General features: G+C 35.7%; 1 pseudogene across 3 annotated transcripts; it reads left to right on the top strand.

Moving 5' to 3' along the window:
• The first annotated feature begins 1,662 nt into the window (after positions 1–1,662).
• Positions 1,663–13,384, top strand: LOC105521820 (annotated as a pseudogene). Of its 3 annotated transcripts, none has more exons than XR_001003338.1 (2): positions 1,663–1,676; positions 5,237–6,130. The product of XR_001003338.1 is annotated as a calmodulin pseudogene, transcript variant X3 (transcript). The 3 variants fall into 3 exon arrangements; XR_001003336.1 differs by lacking the exon at positions 1,663–1,676 and adding an exon at positions 13,371–13,384 and having other exon boundaries at positions 5,167–5,916; XR_001003337.1 differs by lacking the exon at positions 1,663–1,676 and having other exon boundaries at positions 5,169–5,240; positions 5,272–6,130.
• Positions 13,385–17,634: the final 4,250 nt, after the last annotated feature.

Below are 17,634 nucleotides of genomic sequence, written 5' to 3'. Positions count from 1 at the left end.
TTTATTTCACTGAGAGTTCAGTGTTTATTTATTCCACCTATATTAGCCCTAACTTACTGAATGATGTTTGTGAATCCTTGAGGTTTGTTTGATAAAAAAAAGTAACATCCAATTCAAGCAGTTTCTTTCAAGCAACCTTGAGAAAATTCCCAAGCTACAAAAGAGTGCCTGTGTGGACATTTTGCTGCACCATTTGATGACAGAAACGGAAGTTATTACATGGAAATTCCAGCTGGAAAAGTGGTTTATTTTGTATTTTAATCCAAACATTTGGGCAAGGAATTGAAAGAATAAGAGCATTTTTATTTTTGAAGACATAATAAATATAAATTATTATGGTTTGGCAATTAATTTTTGTGTGTATGCTTCAAGGGTGTGAATGAAATGAGCTTTTTCCTTAAAGTAGCAGAACAAAAATTGCATTTTATTAACATAAATCTGGGGGCACTATTCTTTTTTCATTTTAGGAATTAATTATCAATAACAAAATTTATCTATTTATGATCATAATTAACTATAAAATTTCTAATCTTAACTAGATAAAATATCTAAAAATTCATTTCTAATCAAATGTTATGGTAGGCAGAATAATGTTCACCAAAGGTATTCAAATTTTTATCTCCAGAATTTGTGATATATTGTGTTACACAGCAAGGAACAATTAAAGTTGTACATGGAATTAAGGTTGCTAATCAGCTAACCTTAAAATATAGAGATTATCCAGGATTATCTGAGTGAGCCCAAGGCAATCACAAATGTCCTTTAAAGCAGAGGAATAAGGGGCCATGAGCCAAGGAGTGCAGGCAACCTCTAGAATTAGGAAAATGAATTATCTCCTAGAGAATCCAATAGCTTGAATTTCACGTATCTCAGTGTACCATGGAGACTTTGGCTTTGGGTACAGCTAGGGAGCTGTGCTCAGATAATGCCCTCAGAGGTGTGACTCCCGTTTAGCTTTCTCCCATGGTGGCTTTATTCTCAGGCAAGTTCTTTCTACATGAACCGAAGGATACTTTTTGGCAGTTCTTGGCTACTTGAGTCTTACCATGTGTGATCCTAAATGCAGACACTCTGTCCTAGTGTCTTCATCAATTTCTTCATCAATTCAAACAGAAATCTACTGAATACCTATAATGTTACTTGATACTACTGTATCAGGGAACTTGGAATACATCAGGGAATACAACAAAGACCTTTATCGTCAAGGAACATGCATCCTATTGAGAGAGATGTATTCTCAATATCCAAAATAAATGAGATTTTTACAGCATAACTCAGAGATACAGCATGTTCAGTTCGAGACTACTGCAATCAAGCAAATATTGCAACAAAGCGTGTCGCATGAATTTGTTTGTTTTCCCAGTACACATAAAAGTTATGTCAACACTAGGCTGTAGTCAATTTAGTGTGTAACACCATTATATGTAAGAAACAAAAACACACACACACAATGTACGTCACCTGAACTAAAATATACTTTATTACTGAAAAATCCTAACAATCAACTTCAGCAGTCATAATGTTTTTGCTGGTGGAGGGTCTTGCCTTGATGAAGGCTGCTAACTAATCAGAGTGGTGATTGCTGAAGCCTGGGTGGCTGTGGCAATTTTTTCGAATAAGAAACCAATGAAGTTTTCCACATTAATTGAATTATTCCTTTCACAAAAGATTTCTCTGTAGCATGTGATGCTGTTTCATAGCATTTTACTCACAGAACTTCTTTCAAAATTAGAGTCAATCCTCTGAAATCCTGCCATTGCTTTATCAACTAAGTTGATGAAATATTATAAATCCTTTGTTGTCATTGCAACAATATTCACAGCATTGATTCCATCTCTAGAAACTACTTTCTTTACTCATCCCTAAGAAGCAACTCCTCATCCATTCAGGTTTTATCATGTGATTGTAGCAATTCAGTCACCTCTTCAGGCTCCATTTTCAATGTTATTTCTCTTGCTTATCTGTACCACATCTGCAGTGACTTCCTCCACTGCAATCTTGAACACCTCCAAGTCATATATGAGAGTTGAAATCGACTTCTTCCAAAGTCCTGTTAATATTGATATCTTGACCTCCTCCCATGAATCATGAATATAGTTAATGGCATCAAAAATAGTGAATCCTTTCCAGAAGGTTTTCAATTGACTTTGCCCAGATTCATCAGAGGAAGCCCTCTAAGGGACTATAGACTAATGAAATATATTTCTTAAATAGTAAGACTTGAAAATAAAAATTACTTCTTGATCCACGGGTTGCAGAATGGATGTTATTTTAGCAGGAATAAAAACAACACTAGTCTCCTTGCACCTCTCCATGAGTGCTCTTGTGTGCATCTCCATCAGAGCTCTTGGGTGACCAGGTAAATTGTCAATCAGCAATAATATTTTGAAAGAAATCTTTTCTTTCTGAGCAGTAAGACTTAACAGTGGGCTTAAAATATTGAGTAAACAATGCTGTAAACAGATGCGCTGTCATCCAGGCTTTGTTGTGCCCATTTGTACATCATAGGCAGAATAAATGCAACATAATTCTTAAAATCTCTAGGGTTTTCAGAATGGTAAATGATCATTGCCTTCAACTTAAAGTCATCGGCTGCATTAGCTCCTAACAGGAGCTTAGTCTATCCTTGGAAGCTTTAAAGTCAAGCATTAACTTCTCCTCTCTAGCTTTGAAAGTCCTACATGGCACTTCTTCCAATAGAAAGTTGTTTTGTCTACATTGAAAACTGGTTATTTAGTAGACCCACCTTCATCATTGACCTTCTGGATAACTTGCTGCAGCTTCTCTATCAGCACTTGCTGCCTCACCTCACACTTGTATGTTATGGAGATGGCTTTTTTTTTTTTTTTTAGACTCATGAAACATCCTCTGCTAGCTTCAAACTTTTTTTCTACAGCTTTCTCACCTCTCTTAGCAGTCATAAAATTGGGGAGAGTTAGAAGCTTGTTCTGGATTAGGTTTTGGCTTACGGAAATATTGTGGTTGATCTTTTATCCAGACCACTAAAACTTTCCTCATATCATCAGTAAGCCTGTTTTGAATTCTTATTATTGGTGTGTGCAATGGAGTAGCACTTTTAATTTCCTTCAAGAACTTATCCTTTGCATTCACACCGTGGCTAACTATTTGGCATAAGATGCCTAGTTTTCAACCTATCTTGGCTTTCAACATTTCTTTCTCACTAAATTTAATTGTTTCTAATTTTTGATTGAAAGTGGGGGGCATGTGATTTTTCCTTTCACTTGAACACTTAGAGGTAATTGTAGGGTTATTAATTGGCCTAATTTCAATACTCTTCTCTCTCAGGGAATTGGAGGGCCAGAGGAAAGTGAGAGACATGAGAGATCACTATGGAGCAGTTAGAACACACACAACATTTATCAATTAAGTTCTCTGTCTTATATAGGCAGAGTTTGTGGTGCTCCAAAACAATTGTAGTAGTAACATCAAAGAGCGCTCATGAGTGCTATTTGATGCATAAGAGATATAATAAGAGATATAATAATAATGAGACATTTTGAAATATTGCAAGAATTACCAAAACGTGACACAGAGACACAAAGTAAGCACATGCTGTTAGAAAAATGGTACCAATAGACTTGCTGGACACAGGGTTGCCACAAACCTTCAATTTGTTATTTTAAAAAAAGATACCTGCCAAGTACAATAAAGCAAAGAGTAATAAAACAAGGTATGCTTGTACATAGCGTATTAGAGGATGATAAGTGCTATGTTGAAAGCAAAGGTAAAGTAGTGAAATTAAGAATATTAGACGTGCGAGCCACGATTTAGCAGGTCAGATGGGCTCCATTGAAAGAGTGAGATTTGAGCATAAGCTCCAAGCTGATAAGGGAATGAGTCTTGTGTAGAAGTGTTTGAAGAGAAATCCAAAGAGAAGAAATAGGCAATGCAAAAGTCCTACTCTCAGGTGAACTAATTTCTAGGAATAACAAGAAGGCCAGTCTGGGTGGAAAGAGTAACAAAGAAGAAGAGTAAAGGGAGGTGGAGGGGTAGAGACCAAATCATGTAGGATTGCACATACCATTTTAATGACTTTGGCCTTTCTTTGGATAAAATGAGAATTTGTGTAGTGTTCTGAGCAGAGGAATGGCATAATCTAACTTATGCTTTTTGTGTTTTTTATTGTAAATTTTTTGAAGGTACATAGTAGATGTGTATATTTATGGGGTACATGAGATGTTTTGATACAGGCATCCATGTAATGTGACAGAATCACATCATGGAGAATGGGGTATCCATCCCCTCAAGCTGACTTACACTTTTAAAAGTTTAACTGCTGTATTGTGAATTGACTCAAGTGGGCAAACATAAAAGCCAATTAGGAGGCTGAATGCAGTTGTCCAGCTAAGAAATAATGGTGGCTTGGCCCACAGTGATAAGAGTGAAAAAGTAGTAGTGGTGAAAAGTGGTCAAATTATGAATACATTTTGAAGACAGGGCAAAATGGATTTTCTAAAATTTTATGTGTGGTGTGAGGGAAATAGAATTAGGCATAATTTCATAGTCTTGGCCCAAGGAAGTGGAAGGAAATGGAAAAGGCTGTGAGGATTCTAAGTGTTGGAGGACAATCAGGAGTTTCATCCTGGATGTGCTGAATTTGACTTGTCTATTGGAGAATCAAATGGAGAAATCGAGTGGGCGGTTGGATATGAGTCTGGCATTTAGGACAGAGTTCTGGGCTGGTTATAAATTTAGACAGCATCCACACATCCACATATAGAATATTTTTTCTTTTTTCTTTTCTTTTCTTTTTTTCTTTTTGAGACAGAGTCTTGCTCCATCACCCAGGCTAGAGTGCAGTGGTGCAATCTCAGCTCACTGCAACCTCTGCCTCCTGGGTTCAATAAATTCTCCTGTCTCAGCCTCCTGAGTAGCTGGGACTATAGGCACCTGCCACTACCCTCAGCTAATTTTTGTATTTTCAGCAGAGACGGGGTTTTACCTTGATAGTCAGGCTGCTCTGGAACTCCTGATCTCAGGTGATCTACCCACCTCCACCTCCCAAAGTGCTGGAATTACAGGCACGAGCTATCATGTGTGACCTACATATAGATTTTATTCGAAGACTGGATAAGACCGACAAGAGAATGAGGAGACATAGAGAGATAATCAGGTACCAATCACTTCAACATTAAGAGGTTAGGAAAGAGTCCGAGTGGAGTGAGCGAGCTGACTGGTTGTGTGGTGGCGTCTCGGAAACTGGTAGCGCTTGCAGCATGGCTGACCAACTGACCGAAGAGCAGATTGCAGAATTCAAAGAAGCTTTTTCACTATATGGCAAAGACGGTGATGGAAGTATAACAACAAAGGAATTGGGAACTGTAATGAGTTCTCTTGGGCAGAATCCCACGGAAGCAGAGTTACAGGACATAATTAATGAAGTAGATGCTGATGGTAATGGCACAACTGACTTCCCTGAATTTCTGACAATGATGGCAAGAAAAATGAAAGACACAGACAGTGAAGAAGAAATTAGAGAAGCATTCAGTGTGTTTGATAAGGATGGCAATGGCTATATTAGTGCTGCAGAACTTCACCATGTGATGACAAACCTTGGAGAGAAGTTAACAGATGAAGAAGTTGATGAAATGATCAGGGAAGCAGATATTGATGGTGATGGTCAAGTAAACTATGAAGAGTTTGTACAAATGATGACAGCAAAGTGAAGACCTTGTACAGAATGTGTTAAATGTCTTGTACCAAATTGTTTTTTTGCCTTTTCTTTGTTTGTAACTTATCTGTAAAAGGTTTCTCCCTACTGTCAAAAAAATATGCATGTATAGTAATTAGGACTTCATTCCTCCATGTTTTTTTCCCTTACCTTACTGTCATTGTCCTGAAACCTTATTTTAGAAAATTGATCAAGTAACATGTTGCATGTGGCTTACTCTGGATGTATCTAAGCCCTTCTGCACATCTAAAATTAGATGGAGTTGGTCAAATGAAGGAATATCTAGGTTATGCCTTCTTATAAAGTAGGTTTCTTTAGGATCTGTGAGCATGTTGTTGAAGTGTGAAGTTGTAACTGTGTAGACTATAAACAGTCAACAATATGCACTAAAAAGTTGCACTATTGCAAAACGGGTGTATTATCCAGGTACTCGTACACTATTTTTTTTGTACTGCTGGTCCTGTACCAGCAACATTTTCTTTTATTTTTACTTGCTTTTTAAACTTTGATTAGCCACTGAAAATCTACTTATGGCACAATTTGCCTCAAAATCCATTCCAAGTTGTATATTTGTTTTCCAATAAAGAAAATGACAATAAAAAAAAAAAAGAGGTTAGGAAAAAGAAGAACCGGAGAGCATGATAAAGACGTGAGAGAAGAGGAAATCCAAGAGAGTGTGGAATATTCAAAGCCAGATGAAGAAACTGTATCAAGAAGGAGGAAAAGATCAATTGGACCAAATTTCTCAGAAAGTTGCATTTAAGACCAAGAATCGGCTATTGGACTTGACAGCAAGGAGGCTATTAGTGACATATAGGAGAGCAATTTTAGTGGAGTGGCAGAGTGCAGTGCCTTATTCACTTACAATTAACAGAGAATAGGAAAAGGGTGGCGGTGGTTTGAGACAATTCTTGAACACACTGCAAAAGCTTGTGGCAGAAAAGGAATCAAAAGATAGGTTTTGGATTTTTTGTGGCAGAAATAATATTTGTGTATTGTATATGTGGATCTGGTATATACAGGGAGAGATTAGCCTAAGTAGTGACAATGTTATTAATTTGCAGAACCAGGTAGGAAAGCAGCATGGTGAGTGCGGAAACAGTGCAGAAGGTTGGCTGTGGTGGGTGGTAATTATCAGCTGAATGCCTTCATTTTCTCAATGAAAAAGGAAGCAAGATCCTCAGCTGAGAGTGAAATGAGGTAGTAGGTACTAAGGCTGGAAAACAGAAATGAGAAATAGTCATCAAAGTGGAAAAGTGAAGACACTTTGGATGCACAATGTAATGATGGGCTGTATTAAGTATCCTCTCCAGGTTCACAGCCATGAATTTAAAATGAGACTAGTCTTCATGGTTGTATGTTTTCCTTCAACTGTGTGTAGCTGCACAGGTACAGGTACAGAGTAGGTGGGAAGTTGAATTTTCCTAGGGTTTTAGCTTTGCCAAATGAGTTTAAAATTCCCAGGACACACGGGATATGTTTAACTTATCTAAAATATGTATTACTAAAGGAATTTTAAACCTCTTGGGTATCATCTCAGGGAAGAAATGTGTCTTATTCACGAAGGCTTACTTATCTAACAATTTTTTTTTTTTTTTTTTGAGACGGAATCTTGTTTTGTCGCCCAGGCTGGAGTGCTGTGGCGCAATCTCCACTCACTGCAACCTCTGCCTCCCGGGTTCATGCCATTCTCCTTCCTCAGCCTTCCGAGTATCTGGGACTACACGTGCCTGCCACCATGTCCAGTTAATTTTTTGTATTTTTAGTAGAGATGGGGTTTCACTGTGTTAGCCAGGATGGTCTCGATCTGACCTCGTGATCTGCCCGCCTTGGCCTCCCAAAGGGCTGGGATTACAGGCCTGAGCCACTGCGTCTGGCCTTACCCAAGGATTTTTAAGGCTCCCACATATGTGTCAAGAATTCAACAGCATGTATTAATTGTGAAATTTAAATTGAGTTTTAAAAGTTCATGTATTGGCCAACTGTTGAAAGGTACTTACAAGGGAGAAAAACTGTATCGAGATAGTGCATTTTACTATGACAAATAATTCAACATTCTATTGTATCAGCATAAAATGTAGCTACATATACACTGCCATTTTCATTTATTGTTAGAAGTGTCTATGTTTAATTTCCCAAGTAGGATGACTTTATTTTAGGCAGATACTGTGTTTTATTCATTTTATTCTCTACTGCATTTAGCATATGACAGAGCACATGGAAAAGTCCCTTAAAAAAAAAACCCAATAAACAAAAATCTCTATTGATTAAAATGATCAGATTTACTGTTTTAGGGCCTATATTCCTATCTTGAAATAAAGTCCTCAACAAAGTTCATCTAACATTATATAAATATTCAAATTCACATTGTAGATTTTAAATGTTCTTCAAAATCACTCATTCTTTAAAAGCACATTCTTCAGTTGGAGTCATTTGTGAGTATTAGCTAAAGAAAGAGTTTAGTTCAAATTTCATTACTATCTTGTTTCAATAACTTAAATATAATTTAAATTAGTTCCTACACACACAAAATACTTGGTTTACAAATAAGATACATTACCAGGAAGGACCATGTCTACTATGATCTTTAAAAAACTTTTAAAAACTAAGGCAAGTTTTTATATTGAAATATATATCCCTAAAAAACAGTGTTTATAATGGAAATGCTGACAGATCCATAACAATAGCAATGCTAGCAGGCGCCGCTATAATACCTAATGTCATCAGCCAATTTACCTCTTCATTCATGTCTGTTGCTAAGTGTCTAGTTACTGTAAATGCTTTAGATTTTGCATAATTTATGTAAATTATTAAACACCTGTTCTCTTCCCAGAAAACACAGATATGGAACAGTCTCCTCAGTTTAATTGATTCCTGGCTTGAGTTCTGTCATTGTTTCCCCAGCAACTACAAGGGAGTGTAGTTCCCTAGTGGTCAGATAGTGTTGGAAAGACACAGATGTTAAGAATTGATCTCTTAGGAGCATATATCTATGTAGCTTTATGTGTGGTTGGGTGGATATGTAAATGAATAAATAAAAATATCATTGTTTCTATTGAATTCATTTAGAATACTTATTGTAAAGCACTTTTGCTGATTTTTCCTGCATTGACTTTTTTAATACTTTCGGCATCAACCTTAAGTTTTAAAAACAAAAAATTGATATGATTTGCCTTAATGAGGCAATTCATATTCTTTTCTAAATACCCAATTCAAATTATTTTCTTTAAAGATTTCCAGATACCAGTTCACAAGAAGTGCACTTAATATGTACAGAAAACTCAGTGTGGTCATTTAAAGTCTGTTAGAGAAGCATAGTTTTTTGTGAATGTTCGTTAGTGGTTATTATTACTCTCCCAGATGAAATGCTAAAAATGTTTCTGGATCCAAATAATGTTATAATTACCTAGCCACCCTAGACAGTGCTTTAAATTATTTCTTTATTAGGCAAAAATCTGGTATAGCCTAAAATTATTTAGTTACACTGAACCAGTTAGAGATATAATTTATATAGGTAAAATCTTTCCACAAAATTATTTTTAATACAGTTGATTTTGGATTTTGGAAATTGCTTTGCTCAGAAAGACATTTTAGAAATTATTTATAAAACATAAACTGGTGGATCAATGGTTCCACCATTGAAGATCAATACATCTTCAGCTACCACAGAAGTCTAATTTAACCACTGGAGGAAGTCATGAACTAAGAATCAGGAAATAGAGAAAGAACCACCAAAAAACGTTTTGAAGTTCCCTTTACCTATTATATTTGTATTTTTCGGCAGTATTTCCAAACCTTATACCTAACTGTATGAAATGTTCAGTGTTTGAAATCAATGTGGAAAAATATGTATCTTAAGAATTCTGAATTATAGTTGAATTCATATTTAGCTATCAATAAGGTAAACTCCAATTCTTAAAATTAATGAGAATTTTTTTTTTTTTTTGAGACGGAGTCTCGCTCTGTCGCCCAGGCTGGAGTGCAGTGGTCGGATCTCAGCTCACTGCAAGCTCCGCCTCCTGGGTTTACGCCATTCTCCTGCCTCAGCCTCCCGAGTAGCTGGGACTACAGGCGCCCGCCACCTCGCCCGGCTAGTTTTTGTATTTTTAGTAGAGACGGGGTTTCACCGTGTTAGCCAGGATGGTCTCGAACTCCTGACCTCGTGATCCACCCGTCTCGGCCTCCCAAAATGCTGGGATTACAGGCTTGAGCCACCGCGCCCGGCAAAAATTAATGAGAATTTAACTCAGAGTATCTTTTAGTCAGTCTAAAAAGAAGCACCAGCAAAGCATGGCCATGCAAATAATAACACATATAATACAGATGAGTTGAATGCATTCAGTTTTTATAAAAGATAGATTAAAATCCAACAAAATAGATATTATGTGATAAAAATCTGGACATTTAACATAAGTTTCATAGTGTGAGGTTGGTAGTAAACAAAATAAAACAATATGCCTACTACAAGGCAAGCAGATTGTGTAGCAGTCATTTGTTGTTGTTGCTGAATTAACATGCCACACAAAATTTCTGTAATAATCAGCAACAAGCATTTATTCCTTGCTCACATGTCTGTAGTACCCTGAGATTTGGCCTCTCTTAGCTGGGCTCCTCCTCCAGGCTGGCTTTCAAGATGTGAAATGGGTCTCCATGTCTCTCATCACCCTAAACCATTGGGTACCCGAAGTATGAGCTTCTCACAGTCAAAGGCAGACAAAGGGAGCAAGCCCACCTACCCACACAAGCATATCTTAAGCCCCTATTCACATGTTGTCAGCTAACATCCTATTGCAAAATAAGCTACATGGTCAAACCCAGCATCAATAGGATGAAGATAAAGAGGGACAGAGTGAATATTTGCAGAACAAAATTTAAATCTGTCACAGGCAGCTGTTATTATTTTAAATGCAAGTATAAACTGAGTCTACATTAAGAGATGTCTGATGCCTGCTTCAAAATGAGCATCTCTAGTCAGGTTGTAAAAGAAAACAGTCAGTTATTTTAATGAAAGTAATCCCATTTCTGCTCAATATTAGCACATATGTGCATGATTATATGTATATGTGTCTAAAGAAGAAAGATTTCTTTTAGAAATGTATTTTAGATTACATTGCTATCATTCAAAAGATTTGTTCAGTCCATGACCTATCCCATGTTTTCATGAGTTCTGTCTCTTAATGAATAGGGATGGTCTCTTTACATCAATTTTCTCCAATGTGACGTTACACACTGCCTAACTCCCACCTTCCCACCCAACATATTTGATTCACCAGAAGGTAATATCTATAACAAGTTGGGCCAATCAAATGATCTCTTCTTTTCATTTTAAATTAAATATAAAAGTCATTGTTCAACCTAGATTTGACAATCTGATGGAAGGACCTGGTTTAGACTGGGCCTTGCCATATGTTTGTTACAAAGCTTGCTTTAGAGAGAGAAGCAAAGCAGATAGCAGAGAAACAGAAGAAAGAGAAGATCTGACTCCCTTCCTGGAGCTTTTGGATTCCTGGTCCATCTCTTAGAAAGCCTGGCCCTTCTTGGGCTCAATGAGGTAACCTAATATCATTCTAAAGAATTGATTTTATTTTGGATAAACAAAGGTGAAGTTCTACTTGTACATCCAAAATAACCTTGGTTCAAAGAAGAAAATTCTTATGTTTAGATTTGAAGTGAGCATATCAATAACCACCAATGAAAAGCAATAAAATTATCCCTCAAGTATTTCCAGTTTACTGCCATTTATACAGCCTGTTACCTATATGATCCTCATTTAATTTTCAACAAAGCAAAACTAAATTCAACTCTGTGGAGTAGATAGGGTGTACAGGATTACCTACATTTAATATATAGTAAAGCATTAATTAATTCTATAAAATATACATGGAACATTTTAATAAGTATGCTCAGGTAATTAATTTCAGAGAGTGTTTTTAAGGCATGTATTTGCTCTTCTTTACCAGAACTCCTAAAGATACCTAAATACAGGATGAGCTAGCTCATTTACTAGCACCCCATACTGTGTAGTTGAATTAGCAAAAAATACCATGTAACGCATTTACCTAATTGCGTAGCCCACATGTCCTCTGAATTTCCTTTGTTTCCCTAATCTTTTGAAAAAAAATGAAAGATTTGATGTGCTACTTCTTGTGCTTGCTCACTAAAGTTATGACTCAACTCCCTATCTCCCGACCCTGTAGTGGACCTTGGCTCCCACCCATGACCAGCAGAACCTCATTTCATGATCTATGTGATGGGCTGCTGTTGCGCTTTGCTTGTTTTTCAGAAGATATAAAATAGAGCTCAACTGCTTCCTTTGTTTCCCAAGCATAGCACACAAGATTTTGATATGCATGTACATTTTTTTTACTGAAGGGTTAACATACCTTCAGGAGGAAATTTCCATACAAACTGGAAATTTTGAAAATCTTAAACTTCTGCCAACTCTGAATTTTTTGTGAGTCTAAATAATGGAGGAATCAAAATACTGAGGCTTTCATAGAAAAGGAAGTCTTCTGTGGATACTTCCTCTAATCTGCACTTTCTTCCCTCATAGGTGCATGTCCCTTCTCAAAGAATCTCCTGATTCACGTCTCACTCCCAGTCCCTCAGAAAAACTCCAGTCCTCTCCATAGGACAACATCTCAGTCTCTGGATTTATTAAATATTTGCTTCACTTTCTTCAGCTCTATCTAAGAGTGTTATTTTAAGGACAAAATAAATTACCACATCCAAATGACTTAGCCAAGGACCTGCACACAGTGAACGTTTAATAAATATCATCACCATCATCTTCTTTTTCTAATCACAATTGTCATCACTATTATTATATTTTTTATGTTTCATGTTGTAAAGAGCATTGACCAGGCTCAAAACTGCTTAGGCAAATATTCTGTCTTTTCCACCCTGCAGCTATCTACAATTTATTTAACTTCTCTATAACGTATTTCTTTATTTGTGAAGTGAATATAACAATAGCATCTATATTATAGGATACTTGTAAAGATTGAGCAGATTATTATATACAAATGCTTAAAGAGTTTCTGTCATGTAATAAACACAATATGTTTTTGTTATATTTATTGAGACTATTATCCACATACATTGCTTCCTGTCTGAGTCGTATAAGCTCAAGTATTTTCCTCCGGATTGCCCAAATGACAATGATGTCCATCACTACCCACTGACAAAGTTTTACTGTGAATATCTGCCCTGTAGATAAAGGAAGTAAAGCATACAATTAGCTTTACCAATCAACATTCTCACCTGTGTGATCCTGGCCAGCTTTGTCCTTTAATAAATGAAACTATTGAAATAAGCACATCTATCAAGTATAGACATTAATTTACTCTTCAACTCTGGTCTAAATCCATACTGAGAAAAGAAAAACTTTTATTTTTCCAATTAGCAAGGAGCCTGTCTGCTCTTTGAGTCAATGGACTCCAATTAGTATGTGCAGAAGCATTTGATTTCTTTCCTGCCCTACCCCAATGGGCCTACCTGAATCATAAAAGAGATATATTAGCTTTTAATGTGTGCTCTTCTGGTTAATATGGAAGGGCAGGGAACTCAGTTCTCTATACCCATTTTCTCCCACTGATAGAAAGAGGAATGGGTGTGGAGAGATTATCAATACCCCCCAAGCATATCTAGAAGATACATAAACAACAAGAAATCCCAGATATTTAAAACCTCCAAGGACTACTTTCTCTTCTTACATGCAATACAAGTACTATCCATTAATTTTATACTCAAATGAAATTTGTGCTGGTAAGTTCTAGCCTGGCTTAAACTACATTCTAGATTTCCTAAATGTGGTCTTTTCATAACCACTGGTAGGATTTATCTTAGCCATAAAACTAAGTGATTTAGTTCATTTTTTAGAAGACATAAATATATTACACTCTATTCATCTAATTGTCTAATACCAGTTTAAATTTTCTGCTTAGAGTAAGCTTATGAATTGGAACATAGAGAAATAGATAAAAACTAAAAGATCTTCCTATATTGACAAACACAGGCAATTTGAGGACCTTATTATTGAATTCACTGCACCTCTTCCAATGAAATCTTTCTATAAGATGCCTAAAATTACACTAATATCTGTTACTAAGAAATCAAGTAAAAATTTTGCATAAGCAAATTTTAAATATGAATTGTAATCCTTTCTTAAATCTCTCTTTTACACCTCTACCACCATTAAAACTTTGAGGTTTAATTTAATTTGCTCAAGTAAGTTGCAATAGAAATGATCCAGTCACCCAAAGGAATGCATTCCAGGGAATTGAAGCTCATTGTTATTTGTTCGGAGATGTAAGTATGCCTTGGAGGTATGCTTTAGAATCTATTCAGGTTTGCCAGGTGTTCTAACTCAGATATACTCTTGATTAGCATGTCATCTGAACACACTGCCAAATAAGAACTCTTCTGTTAGTGTCTCTCTATGGTGCACTAGAACACAATACAAGTGGTTGAATAGCAAAAAGAAGTAAACCATACTTATATGATTTTCATCTATACTAATAGTAGAAAATTTTGTCAGATTATATTCTCAATAATACCAGCAGATAGCATGTAAAGCTTATGTTACATTTAGGGAATATTTACTCTCGAAAACTTGCCAAATTTTATGGAGTAGATTTTATGGAGAGTATATCCAACTTGGCTGTTTTCTTGGCAGACCATATATTTTTTATATTCTAATACGTGTAATGGATTTAAATATAAAAACTTCGATAGTGAAGAAGTTACATGATTTTGAAAAATAATTTATTTGTTGTTAAGATTGTCTATTTTTGTATTTTATTTCTTTTCAGTTTTAAGAGTGGAATCATATGTCTGCAATATTGTCAGAAAATCTGGCTTCTAGAACTAATTCCCGTACAGACGATGTGGATGACTTGTGCAAGCCATTTAGCATCCCTTTTTTCAGTTATCCCATTCCTCAAATGAGAATAATAGAATCTATCATTTCTGCTTTGTTCTGAAGAGCAAGGTATGTATGCGGACAAACTTTAAGTATATCAAATACTAACAATTATAAATCATTATCTCTGTGTGATACAGAGTTTGCACTAGTGAGTCGCTGTGAGTCATGGCTTTTGACTTGTCCCTATCTTTTAGAATGAAAGTTAAGCGTTAGTAAATATCTTTCATCCAGTAACCACTCCTGACTATCTCTAAGTATTCCCACACTGGGCCAAATCAAAGAGTATAAAATTATGAGACACATTTCCAATAATCATTCTGTTTTAGGGCTAGAACTTTGTTGTGCAAAATATATTTTTGTAAGTCTTTTTCCTTAACTTTTGCTTCTTTTTTTTTTTTTCTCCAGGAAGCAAAATAAGTGCTAAATTTTTGTTGCTGCCAAAGTTTAGTTCTATATTTTCCCACATGTATTTTACACAGGTTTATTAATGCGTGAAATGGATTACTTTTTGTTTGTTTTATTCATGATATAAAAATGATACGCACTAGGTCTTGTTTTATGTTTTTATTAATCTAGATTTTTTCTGGTGGTGTATTTGAAATCTTAAAATTTTCCTAATAAAGTAATTAATGCTAAGTAGCATTAAAGTGACAATAAATGAATTCTTATGACCTCATTGGTATTTTACGATTCTTATACAGGTAAATTACAGTTTGCTAGTTTCAACATTCATGATTCAATAATCACAAATACACACAAATTTAAAGCTGGCTTATAAATAGTGTTAACCATACAAGACTGCAGGGCCCCAAGGCTTAAATAAAGAAGGGCAAGGGTCAAAGAAAAGGAAAAAAAATGAAAAAAATTTACATAATTTTCCAGTCTCTGGAATTTTCCCCCAGTCTCTTTTTAGCCTGATTATCTGCTTAAAGAAAATAAATTAAGTGCTTCAAAGAGAGGTCAAAGGCTTTATTTAGTCAATGTGCATAAGAGAACACCTGGAGACCAGGTAATTCTCCACGTTGAAGCAAAATTGAGCTTTATGGGAGGGGGCTGGGAAAGAGAGCAGTACAAGTCCTTGTGGTTTGGCTCAGTTAGCAGTTTTTTGTCTCTAACTGCTCTGAAAATTGTGGTTACAACAGCTGGAGATTATTCTGGTTTTTCCTGCCTCTCATTCGGTATCACTGGGACAGTTCCATCTCTGTAACTGCCAGAATACTTACTTTGAGAGCTATTATTTGCAAGCCTTGTGGTTTGTTAGTTGGTCAAGGTTCAAGAGGGGGAAAGTAGGAGAGAATAAAAAGACCAGGGAGGCAATGAAAAAATTCAAGAAGGCAAGGGTTGAAGGTTGTGAAAACTGTGGACTCTCCATCATGTTTTTCTTAATCCTTTTGCACGTCTTTAAAAGTCTGAATTTCTTTGCTATCAAATACTATAAATGATCACTTTGGGTCAAAAAAGTATGCTAGAAGTTAAGGAAAGGCTAAGGTTATAAATTCTTTGAATCTTTCCGCAAGACTACGTTTAACCGCCCCTTTCAATTATACTCTGTAAGTCAGTTATCAGCAGTGTTTTTTATTCATACTAAGCGTATGCATAACTAGTCTTGATGCTCAGCCATTTATATAATACAGAGGGCCCAGCTCTGGATGTCCATTGGAAGGAAGTTATTACATGGTAAAACTAGTGACTCAGTTACAGAAAAACATTGCATCCCAAAACGCATTAGAGAAACAATTCTTCCTCTTCTGCTTCTGGTAAATTTCACTAGTTTGGATAGATCTGAATTCACATATGGTTTCAATAAATACAAATGATAGAGAAGAATGGAATGGACTAATAACTTGAGAACAAACTTCTCAAAGTTTGAAAACTAACAAGAGTTTTGCTGATGTTCAGTCTTACTCTCCAGAGCTCAAAGGAAAACTTTATCTACATCATAACACAATGTTTTAATTTACAAACAATCTTCATCTACAACTATCTATTTTTTTTTTTTGATCCAACTCTCTTTGAAAGAACCAAAGGTCTTTGGCATCAATTCCTGTTTCTTTCCTATATAGCTAGTGGATACTGGCCCTATTGTTTCCAGAACAAAATTTCTCTTATCTTTTCTCAAAGTGTTTGTTGGAACTCATTATTGACACCTCAGTATTTCAGGACCAAAACACTGCAAAAACATTTGAAAACTATGTCAGCATTTATCCAACTGAATGTGTCTTTACTTCATTTTCTTTTAATAAAATGTAATGGTTTATTGAATATTGCATTAATTGTACTGGAATGTGTTAACTGGTTAACTCTGGAAATGATTTTAACTCTTCTTGATTAGAATGACTAGACTTTGAATCAGAACCTCTCTGGGGTTCTTGCTGTTATAGAAAATGTATGAAAAAGATAGTAATTTACCACCATGTGCCTTATAATTAAGTTAATCGCTGTCAGCATGTAGCTATAAACCAAATACCAGTTAGTCCTATTTGTTTATCCATGGACTTTTCTGGTTGCCTTTGAGTTAAAGTTTCTTGTTTGGGCAACTTAGAGCCTCCCTCAGTGTGTATGGGAAATGTTTTTTTTTTTTTAAAAAAAACATTCTAAAATGTGCAAATTAAATGCATATTTATTTTCACTATACAAATGAACTGAACTAAGTTCTTTTTAGCCAAAGACAGGTTTTGTATTGCTTAAAATGTAACAAATTTAGGCGAGAAATCTGTGAAATGCCTCAACAGTCTATGAATGCTGGTTAGGTATTATTAGAGATTCAGTCACTGTTTAACAATCTATTAATTCCTATAACTTCCTGTATTTAACAAAAGCCTATTTTTCCAAATTGAAGAACACATATATATCAAAATGAGCTGCATTGGTATATTACCATAGACACAGAAAAAGCTATATGCCCATGCTGACAGAATTATATTATCCAGAAAATGATTCAAACGTATATTGGAAAAGGTACCCAGGAGCAGACAAAGCATGTCACACACATACAAAGAGACCCACAAAAATTCAG

Source organism: Colobus angolensis, unplaced genomic scaffold (assembly GCF_000951035.1).
Source record: "Colobus angolensis palliatus isolate OR3802 unplaced genomic scaffold, Cang.pa_1.0 Scaffold41, whole genome shotgun sequence".
Lineage (NCBI taxonomy): Eukaryota > Metazoa > Chordata > Mammalia > Primates > Cercopithecidae > Colobus > Colobus angolensis.
Note: the sequence above shows the minus strand (reverse complement) of the source record. Positions and strands in the feature narration are given on the sequence as shown.